This window comes from Misgurnus anguillicaudatus, chromosome 12 (genome assembly GCF_027580225.2).
Source record: "Misgurnus anguillicaudatus chromosome 12, ASM2758022v2, whole genome shotgun sequence".
In the NCBI taxonomy this organism is placed as follows: domain Eukaryota; kingdom Metazoa; phylum Chordata; class Actinopteri; order Cypriniformes; family Cobitidae; genus Misgurnus; species Misgurnus anguillicaudatus.
Genome location: NC_073348.2, coordinates 25860049 through 25866843, shown reverse-complemented (window position 1 = coordinate 25866843; position 6795 = coordinate 25860049).

Here is a 6795-nt window from a genome sequence, read left to right as displayed (position 1 = left end):
TCACAATCTCACGCTGTCACTGGGCTGGTACCCTTTCAAAAACTACACCTTTGTACCTAAAGGGTGCATATAAGTATCTTAAAGCTACATATTGCTACTTCAAAGATATGTGTCAGAATCCCAAATACACATATCTTTATATAAATGGTACATGTTTACATCATTTTTACATAATTGGGCGATTTTTAAAGGGTACTGTCCCAATAACAGCATTTGTACCTTTATTTCTGACAGTCTTTGAGCTCTCAGTGCATCTACACTGGCACAACGCCCAAATGCTGATGCTTATTTTTATTGTAGTTTGCATTCTGCTCTTGGTTCCTTTATTGTATTTTTAACTTTTGATTAGAGGAAAATGAAAACAGTTTAAAGTGTGATTTAAGTGTGTGATGTCTAAACATTTCCTGCACTTGAAGGTCACGTGATCAGAGTTTACACTGTTTAATAGTTAGCCTTCCTAGATAGTGCTCATCTAGCTTTTTATTAAGCATTATGTTAGCACTGCAAAGGTTTTGGGGTTGAATCCCAGGGAACATACATACTGATCAAAAATGTATTCATTTAATGTACAAGTTGTAATGGATAAATGTGTCAACCAAAATAGGTTTTGGAATGAGAACAAAACTAGTCAATACATTTTAGTCATTCTGTAATTGTTTAGAAAAGTTTGTGAAATCACGTAGATAAGGCTGGGACCAGGAGGCCAGGGTGAAGCCAGCAGAGCAGAAACCAGAGACAGAAGCCCTTTTCACACAGACATTCCAGAAAATACACGGAAAATGCATCCTGGATTTTTCCGGGATCGTTTGATTTTTTGTTAATTCACACTGCCAATGATTTGCCGGCATCTACGAGGTCCTGTTTAAAGCTGACCTGTTTAAAGTCCTGCCCTATCTTCTATGCAGTGTCTGAAGTTTGCAGCGCATCATAACCTGAAAACCACACCCACTGGGGGGGGGGCAATCCATCCGTCTCCATTGACTTTGTATTGCAAGAGGATGCCTCCTTGTCATTTCTGGTTTATAACAAAAAACAGAATAATGCCTAAAAGCTGCTATGTGACGGGATGTACAGCGAACAAGCAAAAAAAAAAACAGAAATAAGTTTTTATAAGCAGTCAACCCCAAAAAAACGAGCATTTAAAGACACAAAAGTGGAAACAGGCAACTTTTCATAGGAATGCTATTAGTAGAACTGTACCCACTAGAGGGAAACATAGTCACTGATCCACTTTTTTCTCCTTAAAGGCTGATATTTACGGCTCGACAACTTATAAAAACTGATTTCTGCGTTTTTTGGCTTGTTAGCTGTACACCTTGTCACACAGCAGCTTTTAGGCATTATTCTGTTTTTGTTATAAGCCAGAAATGACAAGGAGGTGGCTTCTCGCAATACAAAGTCAATGGAGACGTGAATGTTGAAGTCAACAATCGCATTAGATTTAGGGGACGTGTTTGTGTTCACACAGACGCTTATCTGGTAATTTGTTTTGGTATTTTCTGGGACCAAAGGTCTGTGTGAATGGGGTTAGAGACTCAGAACAGGTCGGAGCCGTAGGGCATAGACTTGGATCATAGCAGAGCCGATGAAACTAGAGGCCAGGGAGGAACTGGAACCCACAGTGGCGCCGGCTGAACCAGAAACCAGGGAGGAACTGAAAACCAGGGTGGCATGTGTGGTGACAGGAACCAGGGTGGAACTGGAAACCACTATGGTGCCAGTGGGGACAGAAACCTGGGTCGAGAGAAAGAGGAGAGAGAGGCAATCTTGGACGATATTGAGGGACAGGAGAAATCAGAAACAGTCACTTTATCTGGAACAGGGAGACTAGAGAGCTCAGGAACGATCATCCTGGAAAGGGCAGAACATCCACAGAGCTCATTCATGGCCATGCAAGGGTAGAGGGTCTAGGAAGTTACCATATTGCCTGGCCCTTCAGTCTTGACAGGAAGTTCAGGAGATACAGGTTCATACTCTGCAGCGGCGACATGGAGCTGAAGGAATTCAGGTTCAGACCCTTTTGAGTTACAGGAAACACAGGAGACTCAGGTTCAAACCCTTCACCTTGACAGGAGACTTAGGGTCATCTTCTGTGGAAACTGAAGAAAAGAGCGTAGCCCACACACACTATAGCACTGTTGCCACCGCAGGAGGTACAATGGATAGGGGACATACCTCAGGCCCCACAGGGACCATAGACACCAGAGGGGTATACACCAAACTAGACACCAACGGCCTGGTCATGATATTCACTGGAGATGCTGGTGAGGTGGCCATTTTTGAAACTGGCTTTGGTGTGGCAACTATCTTGTGAAATGGCTCAGGTGTGGTAACCATCTTGGAAACAGGTTTGAGTGGCAGCCATATTGGGAACAAGTTCTGGCATGGCGGCCATCTTGGGAACAGGCCCTTTATACAATATTCAGACAAATCAGACATCAAATCTGTTGTCTTCATCAAATTCGAAGGGTTTTTTTAACAAAAAGAACACAGATAATCCTCACATACCCACATCCTAAAGATTACATTTTTATACAATATTAATAAAAAAAGTATTAACAATTTCTCTTGACCACTGTCACCACATTCTTGCTTACTGTGAGATTGATAATATACCTTTACTTAATAACTTTAGTAAATTACGTTAATACTAGTATATAGTTTGGAACTGGAGTATTCCATATACTGTTCTATTACTAACAAAATTAAATACCTTCATGTACTCCAGACTAGACCATATTCATAATATATCTGGAAATATACTTGTTACGGTATGTGTGGAGAAGGACAAGGAGGAAGAGGAATTTCCAAAAACATATAAACTTTAATTATGAATAAAAACAATAAACAGAAATACTGATACAGAGACCATAGACACATCATTAACAATACCAGACAATGACTGAGGAGAACACAGTGTGAAGTTTGAGACGAGGACCAAGAGAACCCAAGCGCAGGCGACGTTGGGGGGTGAACATAGAACATTTATTGATAAAGACATGACAACAAAAGCCCACGAGGGGGCAAAACTACATACAACATGATATAACAAACACTGACTAAACATAATAAACTAAACTCTAATGAAAACATTAAACTGAATAAAGACTAAGACGACATGACATGACATGTATGAACACAATGATCCAGCACAAGACAAGAGACAAGAGGAGATTAAATAGGGGAAACTAAACAAGATAACGAGGGCAACACAGGTGAGAGGGATGACTCTCGTGGCAGAGTCCTGACCCACAGGGCCTAAATACACAAGGATGACCAGAATCAGGTTAACAGTAATCAAACATATGAGTGAGGATGATGACTAATTAAAACAAAGACATGCAAACAAGAGCAAGAATGAAAACTAAAGGCGGAATCACACCACAAAATAATCGTGCTGAATTTGGGCCGATTGTCCCCCTTACGACAATCATAGTTAAGGTCCTGATCGTCTTCGTGGTTGCACCGATCATCTTATCAGATTTTCCTGTTGTGCACAGTGTGTTAAGAGCATCTGAATCTGCTCGGAAGCATGTTGAATATTTACAATCAGAAATCTTGTTGTGTGGGGTAAACCCTGAGGACAAACGCACATGCACGCTGTAGATTGTCTCGTGAAACAAAACAATACCCAATCAGAAAGCAAGCTGATTTTTTACATTTTATTTAACCTTTATTTAACCAAAGGTCCCATTGAGTTACAGTAACTCTTCTCCCAGGGAGTCCTGGCTAAGACTGGCGGCCAAAAGTTTCAATGTTTCAATGTTTGTGAAGTTCATGACCACATAGCGGCACTCCACACACTATAGGAACAAACGTGTTAAATCGTCAAATTTTTTCAGCACGTTTGTGGTTTGAAAATCTGATAAAATTTTAAAAATCTTTTGGTGTGGCCCTAGCTTAAAGGAACAGCATGTAAGAAATGTATATCAATTAATCATAAAATGGCCCTGATATGTCACTAGACATTAAGAAATAATTTTCATTTCAAATACTTATATCACTCACAACAGTGGTCCGGCCAGGATATTGTCATTTAAAAAGTGAAGTTGCAGCCCTCAACTGATGTTTATGTTGTCATGTTGTGTATTGGCCACCAGTTGTGTGATTGCAGTACCAGTTTTAGCCACAATCCCACATACTGTTTCTTTAAGACAATACATTAGAACTGGAACACTACTACTTATTACATTATTTAATAAGAATTAACTCCATGTAACTTCAAATTCTATATTCTTTGATCTTTACAATGCTTTATATAAAAAATAAGAAAGTAGAATTCTGAAAAGGAATCTGTAATAATAAAGAGTAACTGTACTTAAATATAAGTATCTTAAAGTCTATTGTACTTTAATTCCAAGTAATTGTGAAGTCTAATTAGATTTATTCAGATAACAATTCTAAATTACAAGTGAGACATTTTCCAATACCTGGAGTTAGAACAAAGATTACCCAAAATAGTTGACAATAAACTGTTCATATACTGTAGCTGAGATTGACAACTATATTTACTAGGGATGCACCGAATCCAGGATTCGGATTCGGCCGAATACTGGGCTTTTTGACGGGGTTCGGCCGAATCTTAGATTTTTTTTCCACCGAACCGAACCCTAAGCTTGCGCTACGCTGGTCGACGTCACGCGGCCGTTGATTACACACATCAGGTGCTGACGTGGAGATAAGTGTTTTTTTTCCCGGTGAGCGCATAGCACCGCATCGCTTTCATTGTGCTTTGCAGTCGGGCTATCAAAATGCATCCCTGCCCTGCCCGTCGGGCTATCTTGACTTATAGGGGGGAAAAAATATATTTCAATGCTTATGTATTCTCTCACAGATTTGGATGGGTAATTGTGGTGCATGAAATTCAGGCATTGGGTATTTAAATTGCGTTTGAGCCCGCGCTCGAGTTTTACTTTCACTTTCGCGATCGGGCATACTGATTTGTCATAGATTTTTGTGCAAATCCTCCAACTGTGTCCTGTCAGTCATTACTATCCTCACGTAAGAAAATTAAATCTCTCGCTGCAAGCTTTAAAGTGATATAGATTGTACAGGCAGTGAAGAGAGTGACTCTGTGCACAATCGCTCTTAAAGCGACAGTAGCCCCTGTTTTTCTGATCGAAAAAATTATCCAATCTCTAACTGAATGATCCAAAGTGTGGGTTTTGTGACCAACTGAACCACTTTTAAATGGTGAGGATATCTGGTGTGGGGATGAGCAGGAAGAGTTGGTTTACATGGAAATCCAGTTTTTTTGTTTGTTAAAAAAACAGCATCAAAACAACAACAAGAATAACAGATTAAACATTGTGGTTAGAGGCCCTTTTGGCTTTGTATTGGCAAAATTTCGGTCTACCAAAAACTGAAGCGTGCCTGCCCGAAGGGCTACCAGGGATTTTGAAATTGTGCGAGTCCTGTAATGGAATAATGATGCGAGTAGGATTCGGTATTTGGTTTCGGATTCGGCCGAATCTTAAACAGTGGATTCGGTATTAGGCCGAACCCAAAAAATCTGGATTCGGTGCATCCCTAATATTTACTGACAGACAAAATAATAAAATCTCTATACATTTTTCAAATCAGCTGTTTTTTAATCAACACTGCATAGTACAAAAACTCACTACAAACAAGTTTTCTCACAGATCCATTTAAACCTGGCATCGCAATTGTAAGTAATCCATACTGATGAATTTGACTGAACACAGTCTTCATTACCTGTGTGATTTCTGGGATCTCCAGGTGCCCAGAAGCTGAAACAACAGATCATTATTAAATCTTCAGTGTTTTTTTCTGTGTGATATGATACTGACTGTGAGAATCATTTATTGGATAATAATCAGTTACATTTAGTGATTTCTCACCTAGTGGTCAGTGTGCTGCCATCAACCCATTTCCATTTTCCCTCCTCATCACTGTCAGACAAACCAATCCAGATTAAATCTGTACCAGAAATCTTAATAATATTCTGTAACAATGAAATAAAACATTTATATTATAACAGGCAGTAGTTTTAACTTCCTTACACCTGCAGCAGATACTTTGTTTCACTCACTTGTTCCTCTTTGTTGTTAATGATGATCAGATCTGCTCCTCTTTCTCTGCAGTATCTTCTGCTCTCAGTCCAGCTTTTCGTCTCAGATGAAATGAAGTACAAACTACATTGATATTGTTTCCATCCATCTGTAAACACAACCAGATCAACTTTCAGCTTCACATTTAAATGACACAAACTGATTTTACAACTTGTATAAGATAATATACTTTTTTAGGCATTTTTTTATTGTGTAGTGTAGTCCAAGATTACCTGTTGTATTCAAACATCTCCTAACCTCTTCTTTGAGGTTTTGACACTGTTGATTGTTTGTATTGATGAGGACACACAGCACTATGACTGCAGTCAGTAGAAGAACACACAGCAGCACCAAACACACTGTCACTGATCTGCATCTTCTCATCCTCACACCCTCACTTCCTGATGATGACAGAAGATGTTACGTTTTCCTTTCTCAAAAGTGCTTTTCATATCCAGACAGAGAGTATTTTAACATGAATAGTGTCTGATAGTTTAAACCATACATTAACGTATGCTACACTACATGGCTAACTTGCTCTACAGTAGAGCAGTTTTTATTCTGGGTATGAGATCACCAACCTAAACCGAACCAATCAGCTATGAGCATGAAGTAAATCTGACGCACAACACAGTTAACCCTTTAGTGTCAACAAGAAGGGCACTACTGTGGCTAAGGCATAATCATACATTTTAACATGCACACCATGACAATAAAGCCAACA